We start from the raw sequence: 12,666 nt of genomic DNA on the forward strand, positions 1-12,666 counted from the left end.
TCCCTCTATGTCCATTTTCTGGAGAGTTTTTATCATAAATGAGTGTTGAATTTTGTCAAAAGCTTTTTCTGCATCTATTGAGATGATCATATGGTTTTTCTTCCTTAATTTGTTAATGTGGTGTATCACATTGATTGATTTGTGTATATTGAAGAATCCTTGCATCCCTGGGATAAATCCCATGTGATCATGGTGTATGATCCTTTTAATGTGCTGTTGGATTCTGTTTGCTAGTATTTTGTTCAGGATTTTTGCATCTATGTTCATCAGTGATATTGGTCTATAATTTTCTTTTTTGCGATATCTTTTTCTGGTTTTGGTAACAGAGTGATGGTGGCTTCGTAGAATGAATTTGGGAGTGTTTCTCCCTCTGCAATTTTTTGGAAGAGTTTGAGAAGGATCAGTGTTAGCTCTTCTCTAAATGTTTGATAGAATTCATCTGTGAAGCCATCTGGTCCTGGACTTTTGTTTGTTGGAAGATTTTTAATTACGGTTTCAATTTCATTACTTGTGATAGGTCTGTTTATATTTTCTAATTCTTCCTGGTTCAGCCTTGGAAAATTGTACCTTTTCAAGAATTTGTCCATTTCTTCATGATGGTCCATTTTATTGGCATATAGTTGTTTGTAGTAGTCTCTTAAAATCCTTTCTATTTCTGCAGTGTCAGTTGTGATTTGTCGTTTTTCATTTCTAATTTTACTGATTTGCTTCCTCTCCCTTTTTTTCCTGATGAGTCTGGCTAAGGGTTTATCAATTTTATCTTCTCAAAGAACCAGCTTTTAGTTTTATTGATCTATGCTACTATTTTCTTCATTTCTATTTCATTTATTTCTGCTCTGATCTTTATGATTTCTTTCCTTCTACTGACTTTGGGTTTTCTTTGCTCTTCTTTCTCTAGTTGTTTTAAGTGTAGGGTTAGATTGTTTATTTGAGATGTTTCTTGTTTCATGAGGTAGGATTGTGTTGCTATAAACTTCCCTCTTAGAACTGCTTTAGCTGCGTCCCATAGGCTTTGGATCATCATGTTTTTGTTGTCATTTGTTTCTATGTATTTTTTTCATATCTTCTTTGATTTCTTCAGTGATCTCTTGGTTATTTATTAGCACACTGTTTAGCCTCCACGTATTTGTGTTTTTTACAGTTTTTTTCCTGTAATTGATATCTAGTCTCATAGTGTTGTGGTCAGAAAAGATACTTGATACGATTTCAATTTTCTTAATTTTTCCAAGGCTTGATTTGTGACCCAAGATGTGATCTATCCTGGTGAATGTTCCATGTGCACTTGAAAAGAAAGTGTATTCTGCCACTTTTGCATGGAATGTTCTATATATATCAATTAGATCTATCTGGTCTATTGTGTCATTTAAAGCTTGTGTTTCCTTATTTATTTTCTCTTTGGATGATCTGTCCATTGGTGTAAGCAGGATGTTAAAGTTCCCTACTATTATTGTGCTACTGTTGATTTCTCCTTTCATTATTGTTAGCATTTGCCTTATGTATTGAGGTGCTCCTATGTTGGATGCATAAACATTTATAAATGTTATGTCTTCTTCCTGGGTTGATCCTTTGATCATTATGTAGTGTCCCTCCTTATCTCTCGTAACAGTCTTTATTTTAAAGTCTATTTTATCTGATACAAATATTGCTACTCCAGCTTTCTTTTGATTTCCATTTGCAAGGACTATCTTTTTCCATCCCTTCACTTTCAGTCTGTATGTGTCCGTAGGTCTGAAGTGGGTCTCTTGCAGACAGCATATATATGGGTCTTGTTTTTGTGTCCATTCAGCCAGTCTGTGTCTTTTGGTTGGGGCATTTACTTCATTTACATTCAAGGTTATTATCGATATATATGTTCCTATTACTATTTTCTTAATTGTTTTGAGTTTGTTTTTGTGGGTCTTTTTCTTCTGCTATGTTTCCCACCTAGAGAAGTTCCTTTAGCATTTGTTGTAAAGCTTGTCTGGTGGTGCTGAATTCTCTTAGCCTTTGCTTGTCTGAAAAGCTTTTGATTTCTCCATTGAATCTGAATGTGATCCTTGCTGGGTAGAGTAATCTTGGTTGTAGGTTTTGCTCTTTCATCACTTTAAGTATATCCTGCCACTCCCTTCTGGCCTGCAGAGTTTCCACTGAAAAATCAGCTGATAACTTTATGGGGATTCCTTTGTATGTTATTTGTTGTTTTTCCCTTACTGCTTTTAATATTTTTTCTTTGAATTTAATTTTTGTTAGTTTGATTAATATGTGTCTTGGTGTGTTTTTCCTAGGGTTTATCCTGTATAGGACCCTCTGTGCTTCCTGGACTTGGGTGACTATTTCCTTTCCCATATTAGGGAAGTTTTCCACTATAATCTCTTCAAATATTTTCTCAGACCCTTTCTTTTTCTCTTCTTCTTCTGGGACCCCTATAATTCGAATATTGGTGCATTTAGTGTTGTCCCAGAGGTCTCTGAGATTGTCTTCAATTCTTTTCATTCTTTTTTCTCTATTCTGCTTCTTGGCAGTTATTTCCACCATTCTGTTTTCCAGCTCACTTATTCGTTCTTCTGCCTCAGTTATTCTGTTCTTGATTCCTTCTAGTGTATTTTTCATTTCAGTTATTGTGTTGTTCATCTCTGTTTGTTTGTTCTTTAGTTCTTCTAGATCTTTGTTAAACATTTCTTGTATTTTCTCAATCTGTGCTACCACTCTATTTCCGAGATTCTGGATCATCTTTACTATCATTACTCTGAATTCTTTTTCAGGTAGATTGCCTATTTCCTCTTCATTTATTGGGTCTTGTGGGTTTTTACCTTGCTCCTTCATCTGTGACATATTTTGCTGTCTCTCTTTTTTTTTTTTTATGAGTGGGATTGTGTTCCTGTTTTACTGGTTGTTTGGCCTGAAGCTTCCAACACTGGAGTTTGTAGGCTGTTGGGTAGAGCTGGGTCCTGGTGCTGAGATGAGGAACTCTGTGAGACCTCACTCCAATGAATATTGCCTGGGGCCTGAGGTTCTCTGTTAGTCCAGTGGTTCGGACTCGGAACTCCCACAGAAGGAGCTTCTGCTTGACCCCAGGCTCACAAATCAAGATCCTACAAGCCGCATGGGGTGGCAAAACAAAAACAAAAAAAGAACAATAACAAAGTAAAACATAAAATTAGACTAGGAAACTAACAGGTATGTTAGAAAGAATGTAAAAATAAAAATACAGATGAATCAACAACCAGAAGGTAAATCAGTACCACAATAGTAAAAAAGAGGAGGAGGGAAAAGAAAAAAAAAAAAAGGGAGAGGGGGGGAAGGCCTTGGCTGTGGAGAGTGGGGCCTAAGCAAAGGCGAGGTTTGGGCAGTGGGCGGGGCCAATGCTCAGGACCCGCAGGGCTGGAAAAGGCCCTGGGGGCGGTGGGGGGTGGGGCTTAGGCTCAAGGAACAGAAGAGGCCCAGGCGTGCCCCCCACCCCTGGTCTCTGAGGGCAGGGGACCTCACCTGGGAGCCCAGCAGGCTTCCTGGGCTCGAGTGGGGTGGCAAATGCCCTCCTCTCCTCTCCTGCTCCTCCAGTCTGGGGTCTGGGAGGACCCCTCCCACCTTCCTCTCCTGATCTCTCTTGCCTCCATCCTATGTCCCCAAGGACCCATGCAGCCTGGAGGGGGCTTGGAGGGCAGGGGATCAGCCTGGAAGCTCAGCAGGCTCCCCGGCCCAAGTGGGCCAGGCGATCGCCCTCCACTCTTCTCCCTCTCTTCTTGGAGAGTCCCTCCCACCTGCCTCTTCTGATCTCTCCGGCCTCAGGGGTGCCGATCTTGTCTGGCCTCCACTTCTCCTCCCCCCCTCGGTCCCCCTATGTCCTAGCAGTTCACTCTGGGGTTCCTCCCATCTCCTTGGGGGTCAGAGTCCCCCACCAGCGGCCAGCAGGCACCCTAGCTGTGGGGAGATGCTAACTCTGTGTCTTCCCACACCCAGAATGATAAGGATTTAAATGGGCAGATAATGGAGGAGAATTTCTGTTTCTCACAAGATAGCAGATAAAATAAACTTCCTAAAAATGTTAAATACAATTATTTTTTTAAAATCTATTCTAGTGCATGGCTGAACTTGCAAGACCATAAGAAAATAAAGGAAATCCTAAAAAGATAACAGAAAGAAAGTACAAGAATCCAAGGTGGCAAGCAGTCTCTCAATCCAGCAACTCCCTAAGGCACTTGCCAATTCCCAGTAATCCAGATAGAAAGCAATCTATAGGCAAACGCTACCCAAAAGGAAAGTGATATTGCTGTTTATATTAACTTAAAATGCATTCACATTCAAAGGCAATAAGAATTTTTAGTGAAAAGTAATATAAATACCTAATGCTAAAAGATTCAGTCCTCCAGGAAGATGTAATAATTCTAACCTTGTATACAGATAATAACAAAAATTCCAAATAAATAAACCAAATTTGACAGAACTAATAAGCAAACTTGAAAGACTCACTATAATATTTGGAGATTTTTTAACAGAGAGCTTTCAGTAACTGTCTGATGACACAGGACAACAACAGCAACAAATAAACTAAAAGAGATATAAAACAACTTTAATGGAATTAACAAACAATATAAACTATAGTTATAATTTATACACACACTTTCATCTGTGGCACATTTATGAATATTGACCATACAGCAGACCATAAAACACGTCCGTACATATTTCAAATGATAGATGTCATACGTATCACATTCTCTGACCATAATGATTCAGTCAAGTGAGAAACAAAGAAAATTAGATTAAAATATTATGATTGGTGATTTTTTTAAATCTATATATAAATAACTCATGGGTCAAAAAATGAACCATAATGGAAATTGGAAAATGTTACATATCAAATTCTGGGAAGCCCACGGAATTCCCTGGTGGTCCAATGGTTAAGACTCTGCACTTGCACTGCCAAGGGCCCAGGTTCAGTCCCTGGTCAGGGAACTAAGATCCCGCAAGCAGCGTGGAGCAGCAAAAAAAAAAAAAAAAACCCTGGGAAATCCAACTAAATCATTACTTAGAAAGAAATGTGTAAACTTAAACGTTTGTATTTGAAAAGAAAGGCTGAACATTATTGGGCTAAGCATCAATTTAAGAATTTAGAAGCTTAACAAGAACAATGCCAAAGAAGCTGAAAGGCAGCATTGGGTCAGATTCTGCAGTGCTGCTATGGAACATGAGTGTACTGTCCAGCTAATATAGAGTCTGTGCACTTTTTAGGAAAGAACAGGTATTGTATTCATCAGGAAAATTTGTGTTGTATATGACAAAAAAAAATTCAAAGTGGATTAAACAAAAAAGGAACTTAGTGGCTGATGAAAATGAAAAAGCTAACAGAGATTTACTTAGGAGTTCAAACAATGTCCCCAGAACCCAGTCTCTCTCCATCTTGAAACCCACCCTTCTCCACATTGGATTTATTCTCAAGCTTCTGTTGGCGGCTAGACTGTTCCCAGGAGCTACAGACCCACATCTTCTGTGGATTTACCCAGCCCCAGAAAAACTGCATTGCATCTCATGTGCCACCTCTGAATCAATTTCTCTGCATAGGACATTACAAAATGTTCTATTTGTGTAGGCCTGAATCATATCCACCTCAAATATATGATATATGTGCAGAAGAGTCTGGTTTCTCAAAGGAAATCTAGTTTACTTCTACAAGACGAGGGGTGAACACCTTCCAGCCAAAACATGAAAAACCATTTCAATCTGCTCTCAACCCGTGTTTCCTGGGACAAGTCTGGTGGTAGAGGCAGACAGGGGTTGAGCCCATGGCCTCCCTGCTCTGGCTAACACCATCTCCTACCTGCCGTCTTCAGTTAACACTTCCAGAAAGTGTCTCCCCCCAGTCCCCACCCAGCCAAGTGCTGAAGTTTAAATTTCGTGCTTTGATGACTTGATATATATACACTGCCGCTCCACTGCTCCAGAGGCTGTGGGCAGTGAAATGAGAGGGCAGAAATGAAAGAGCACATAGGATATCAACATTACCAAGGTGCTTCACTAAGCCTTATAAATCTGTCTTCCCTGATGACACTCTGACAATGGGGTGGAGTTCCACCAAGCGCTCACCTGGCCATGTAGATACTTCGATTCCTTTTACAAATATGGTACATAATACGGTGGCATGTTACAGTTTAAGGTCAAATTCATTCATTAGGATACTTTTTGTTCATTAGTCCTCTCGGTTTCATTAGAGTTATCTGGATCCGAGGTAATAATAGTTTTGAATTTCCACTTATAAATCTGGTTCCATGATTTTGAGGGGGCTTTTCTGGGTTTTTTTGTTTTTTTTGTTTTGGGTGGGCACTGCTCAGAGGGACCCATTTGACTTATGCTGGGAAGGTAGGAAGGGCAAGTATAGCACAAAGCAACATAATATTTGCTGGGAACTCTCCAGCTTCCAAAAAAAAAATATTTTTTAAATTAAACTATAGTTAAATGAATATCCAGGGTAACCCTGTAAGGGAAAAAAGACAGGAAGAACTCTAAAAAGTGTTCATGCAATGTTGAAGGATGTGGAGCATGTCCTTGCTGATGGTATGAATAATATGGGAACCTCTCATTTCATCACTGGCTGGTAAAGTTAACTTACTTTGTCCAGCCCATCTACTTTCTGAATTCTTGCAACTTCCAAACTGTGCCCCAAAAGTTGAGACATCCCTTCAGCCTGATGCAAACCTAGGACTTTTAGGCAAAGGATAGATTCATTGACAATGGAAGCATAGGGTTCTCAAAACACAGCGATAAATAAAATTTTGTTTCAATGATGTTTAAATTATTCTAATGTCATTGAAGAAGATTACTCCTCTGTTTGGTTACATGTATATGTATATATATGTATTTGCATACATGTTTGTGTAGAAGTACATGTTTATATTTATTTTCAAATACTTAAAGAAAAATAATTAGCCTGACAAAATGCAAAGAACAACTTCTAAGAGAAAGACCTTCTAAGAGAAAGACCTAGTCACTATATACATATTTTTAGTGGTGAGGTACTTATAAACAACAAAAATTTATTTCTCACAGTTCTGGAGGCCAGAAGTTCAAGATCAGAGGGCCAGCATAGCCAGTTCTGGTAAAGGCCCTGTTTCAGGTTACAGACTGACAACTTCTCTCTGTGTCCTTACATGGTAGAAGGGGTATATTTTTTAATAAAATCTGAAGAGCAGATTTTAAAATACAGATTTTAATAGCCAAAAGAAAAAAATTAAATCCTACAAGATTCAGCACCTAGGGGGACTTCCATAGTGGTTCAGTGGGTAAGACTTCGCCTTCCAATGCAGGGGGTGTGGGTTCGATCCCTAGTGTGGGAGCAAAGATCCCACATGTCTCTGTGGCTAAAAACATAAAACAGAAGCAATATTGTAACACATTCAATAAAGATTTTAAGAAAAAAGATTCACCACCCAGGAATAATCTCCACAGATCTTTTGAGGATATCTTCCTTGTCTTTACACATTTAGACACATATTTCATTTATGTGAAGTATATTTAATTATATACTATATACCTACTGTACATAAGTTTTGTAACATACTTTCCCACTTAATATATTTAGCTGTTGATTTTCTCTACCAATATTCCTCTGGTTTAAAGTCTCTTCTTATGGTTAAAAGTAAGGGCATTAATGTGTTTTTAAACTTTAAAACATTGAATGCAGTGTTGAACAGGAACATATGTTTTAAATTTTTTATCGAAATTTAATTCAATGATAAAGCACAGAGAGAACATGTGATAGCTGACAAAATCTGGACTGTTCACCAAAACAACTACTCTTTTAACTCAGTCATTTTTTTTTTTTTCTTTTTTCAGTACGCGGGCCTCTCACTGTTATGGCCTCTCCCGTTGCGGAGCACAGGCTCCGGACGTGCAGGCTCAGCGGCCATGGCTCACGGGCCCAGCCACTCCGCGGCATGTGGGATCTTCCCGGACCGGGGCACGAACCCGTGTCCCCTGCATGAGAGGCGGACTCTCAACCACTGCACCACCAGGGAAGCCCCAACTCAGTCATTTTTAATCTTGTTTAAGTCACAGACTTCTTTAAGAATCTAATAAAAGCTTTGATCCTCTCTGCATAAAAATGGACATGAATGCAACATTTGCAAATTATTTCAAAGGGTTTCTATTAATATTAAACCCATCCGTAGAGCCCCAGTGGACTACAGAACTTGGCTTAAGTACCCTGATATTTGTGAAATGTTTGCTGCTAAAGAAACTAACCTTACTCAGAACAGGAATTCAAATAAATGTTTCTAATAAACAAATTAGCACCAACCTCTTAAAATGTTATATTTACATTCTTATCACAATAAAAATGAAGACTCCTATCATTTTGATCATCACTGATGTTTACTATCATCTTTCAATTAAACAGTATTTATCGAGCATGATCTATGTACCATGCTCAGCATGGGACCAAACAGATGCTAAAATAAATGCCCTCTCCCTCCAAAATGTATGACTAAGTGAGAAAAATAAATAATGAAAACCAGAAGGTGATAAATGCTAAGTTAAGAGTCGATCAAAGTACTAGAGCATCCCAGTGCCCAACCTAAAACAATATAAGAATAAAGTTTGAGGAAAATAAGTATTTGCAAACCATGCTAAGTATATATTTGATCAGAAAATTCACTTAGAAAATATTTTAAATCAGTTTTTCACAGTGGAAGGCAGTGTAAATATTTTGTACAAATAGAAGAGAAACATGCCAAATATAATTTTTCTTTCTTTCCCTCTAGACAAAGGTTAATTTTCCTAATCTTCCCCGGAAATTCTTAAATTCCTATCGGTAAAACTCTATCCAGTCAACATGTGTATGCAATTTCCCCATTGTAACAGGCTATATCATGCGTGCCACAAGACAGCAAATTGTCATGGACAGAATCTTTGCTTCCCAGAATAGCATGCATATTTATGAAGCTGTGAACTTGAAAAGAACAAACTAATCTTAACCAAACACGGCTGTTGAGAGCGGTTCTTGCTGGATCCCAGAATTAAGAGTGTACAGGAAGAAAGGAATAGAATGGAATGGAAATGGCAACAAGAATGAAAATGGCACCCCAGAAATTACTTTCACCCCTAACTTCCCAGAGTTAATAACACAGACTTAAATAAATCTTGCTATCTTTTATGTAAGTCTGATGCCATACCTACTAATTAATCATGGAGAAGAGGAAATAATGTTGATTATTTTAATGACCTTTATTTCTAATTTTTAGACTGTCTACAACTCAGGGGCTTATTTTGGATATTGCTCTGCATGTATTCTCTGTGTTCCTAATGCTTCACATCTACAGCGCTGTCTTGGTACCAGCAATAAATATTTTCTGTCTCATTATAATTATTTGACTAAGAAGAACTGAAACGAATCTCAATTACTTTTCTAAGTAGGACAATGAATACCAAATTCAAAGATCATCACAAATGGCTTTCAAGGAAGCAGACCATAAGGCATCAATTGTGTCCCTTCTAATGTAACGTCTAATGTTGTCAGTTAAATAAAATGAAGATCATCTAAGAAACCGGTCCTCTAAATATAAGAATAACAATTTTCTTAAAGATTGAAAAGTATCTACAAAGTGACATACTAACATTTTAATAAATGCTTTCTCTCCTCTTACTGATCACCACATCAGAGTAGTAGTTAAATGTCATTACTTCTCCATATTGATGCCCTCAGCTCTTCATCTTATCTCTCTCTTTAAAATAAATTACTTCTTCATTTCTCAACAACTGATGGAAGTAATGTAAATCCAAAAAAGCAGCAGTTATGCAAAAACTAAACTCAAAACCGTTTTCTTTCCCCCGCCCCGCCCCCCCGTCCTGCAACAGCTTGTAAGCATAATTAATCAAATCAAGCTTCCCTCTCATCCTGGAGAGCTGTAATTTCAAAAAGCAAATTGCAGCATTCTTGCAGCAGTACATATGAAGTATATTAAGAAAATATGTATATGAAGTAGGAGTGTGTTCTTGGTGATAAATTTAATTTTATTAAATCTCACTCTGTATCATGAATTCATATTCATATTATATATACTGCCCATTGAAGGAGCTATCTTACTATTAGGAATTTTGAATAATTCAATATACAGTAAATTAAAATATTTCCTATGCCACAATAAATCAGTCAAAAGAATATAATTAATGGACACGTCATCCTCAGGAATAATGTCAAACATATGTAACCAATTATATTGATAAGTACACCTTGGCAGTTCAATTTTTAAGACTCATCACACACATCTAGAAAATTTTAAAGTAGCATTTTTTAAACTATCTATAGTGTTCCAAAATGTCCACAATTAGGATATTACCCACTTCTAGTGAGATAAGTATTTTTTTCAATTTTTCCAGGAAACTGCCTTTAGAAAGAATAGAAACTCCTATTCTTTGCAGAAAGAATGGCTATTACTCCCTCGTTTTGAAGATTCACTATGCCTGTGTATCTAAATAACTGCCCACGATTATGAATGCAAACAAAACACTGAAATAGTAATTTTCTACCCAAGATATGATATTAGAAGGAGCACATTTTTTCATTGAAACGTATCTTAAAATCCTTCCTCTTTCTTAAAGCTTCCCTAGACTAACTGAATGTGGAAGACTAACAGAAATTTCATGGCTTACTTTCATCCTTTCATATATAATTATTCCCCTGGGAGTTATAATGCTATTAAATCGCCTATTTGATGTACATGTTTTTAATTTTAACATTGATTGAGCTGCCTGCCTCTTCCTTGTATTTATTTGAATCAAGGTTGCCCATCAACTTTGCACCCAACCCAGGATCCGCTCCAGATAAGGCACTTTCAAAGACTGCTTGGTATAAATGGTGACAAAAATTATTTGTTAGAATCAAGATTTCTTATCAACTGGAATCCAGTTGTATAAGGAAGTAAATGCATTTTCTCTTAAAAGTTAAAAGGTTATTTATTTGGTTAAACACTTCCTGTCGGAAGTCCTGGAACACAAAAGGAAGCTATCGACTTGCACACTGAAACAAGAAGGGCATATGTGCAGAGCAAGCACCCAGGCTTCCTGACCTGAGAAACTGACTCAGTCAATGGGACTCCTCTGGTCCTCCTGGAAAGGAAAAACTACTAATTAGCACTTTCACTCTAAGAGGGACAGTATTTAACTCACCTTCATACAGATCATTTGAAGCAATAATAATGTGGGCTCACTTTAACTAAGGGGGATCAGTAAACCATGAAACTGACAACAGTTCATATGAAGGCAAATAACAAACTGACCTTGAGCCAGGCATGTATATCCAAGGTATATTATGTATATTCTTGTGAGATACATGTAGATTGCAGTATAAATCACTGATAATTATTTTTATGTATAACAATTGCTAAGGATATTAAACTATTAATGATTTATATGGGACTTGGTGTTAGATACTAAAATTAGTTATATATCATTTTATATAAATATGATAATGTGAAAGAACTTATTTTAAAATTTTTCATGTATATTAGAAATTCTATATGCAATACATATATTTGCAAGTAGAATCGGTACAGATTCTAAAGCATAAACTGTATAATTTGTGTAAATACTGAGCTGTCTAAAATTTGACAAGAAGAATAAAGAATAATGCAAGTTAGAAAACTCCATTAATGATGCATTTTATATGTTGTTTGTAGTTCAAGAAAAATTTGCTATCAAAGTATATCATCTATCAAAGAACATAAAAATTAAAACATTCATGAAGTACTTTAAAACTAAATGTTTACTTAGGAGATAAATGTGGATTTTTCAGAAATATTTATAAATATATCAAGCAAATATGAATGAGAATACTTGACAACCACATTTATCACTGTCAACGGTTTTCCCATAAATTTATTTTTTCCAAATAAAAATGCCATTAGATTTTCCAGTCATAATAATGCCCACAATCTAGAGATGGTAATGAATTTCAGAGGAATCATTAGAAACCTCTGTTCTCTTGATAAATAAGTAAACGTGGAAGGATAGAAATATGGAATAGTCAGAGCAGGAAAATCATTATAGAAACACCCAGTAGTGACTCTCACGTGGCTGAGCTTTGAAGCCTTCCAACATATACACTGTCTACATGTTATTCTCTCTCCTCTTCCCTAGGCAATCAATGAATTCACAGTGCCTTCCAAAGACATCTCTTGCTCCAAAATGATCAACCCTCCACTCTCCCACCATCATCATTCCCGTTAACTAAGGCAGATCTTCATTAGATGGTCACTTGCTCAGACGTTGTCACTAATGTGTAACAAATAATTTAACGTTCCTTAGGTCTAATCACATCTAAACTTCTCTGACTCTTCAATATGAGTCAAGTTGGATCCTGATCTTTCCTGGCCTTGTGAGTTTAACATTCACAAAATTATTTAAATAATGTACAGATCCTTATAGAATTTTAGGCATCAATATTTACCTGAAATAATAATATTAAACTATGTTTTAACTGAGTTAGTTTTTTTAAATGATGGTAATGTCTAATGCAACGTTGTAGAAAACGGGTCAGAAAACTTTCTTAAAGGGCCAGAAAATAAATATTTTAGGCTTTGTGCGTCATACGGTCTCTATCAAAACTACTCAACTCTACCATTGTAGCAGGAAAATAGCCACAAGTAATATGTAAACGAATGGGCAGGGTCATGTTCCAATAAAACTTTATTTACAAAA

At 36.9% G+C, this 12,666-nt stretch overlaps 1 protein-coding gene and 1 non-coding gene across 3 annotated transcripts in view; one reads left to right on the plus strand and one right to left on the minus strand.

Moving 5' to 3' along the window:
* Window positions 1-12,666, minus strand: part of HS6ST3 (heparan sulfate 6-O-sulfotransferase 3) — a 647,173-nt gene that overhangs the window by 447,894 nt on the left and 186,613 nt on the right. The gene's annotated exons all lie outside the window — the stretch shown is intronic.
* TRNAA-UGC (transfer RNA alanine (anticodon UGC)) lies at window positions 4,860-4,932 on the plus strand. Its single transcript has one exon. It is a non-coding gene; the product is annotated as a tRNA-Ala (tRNA).

This window comes from Orcinus orca, chromosome 18, assembly GCF_937001465.1.
Source record: "Orcinus orca chromosome 18, mOrcOrc1.1, whole genome shotgun sequence".
Taxonomy (NCBI): Eukaryota; Metazoa; Chordata; class Mammalia; order Artiodactyla; family Delphinidae; genus Orcinus; species Orcinus orca.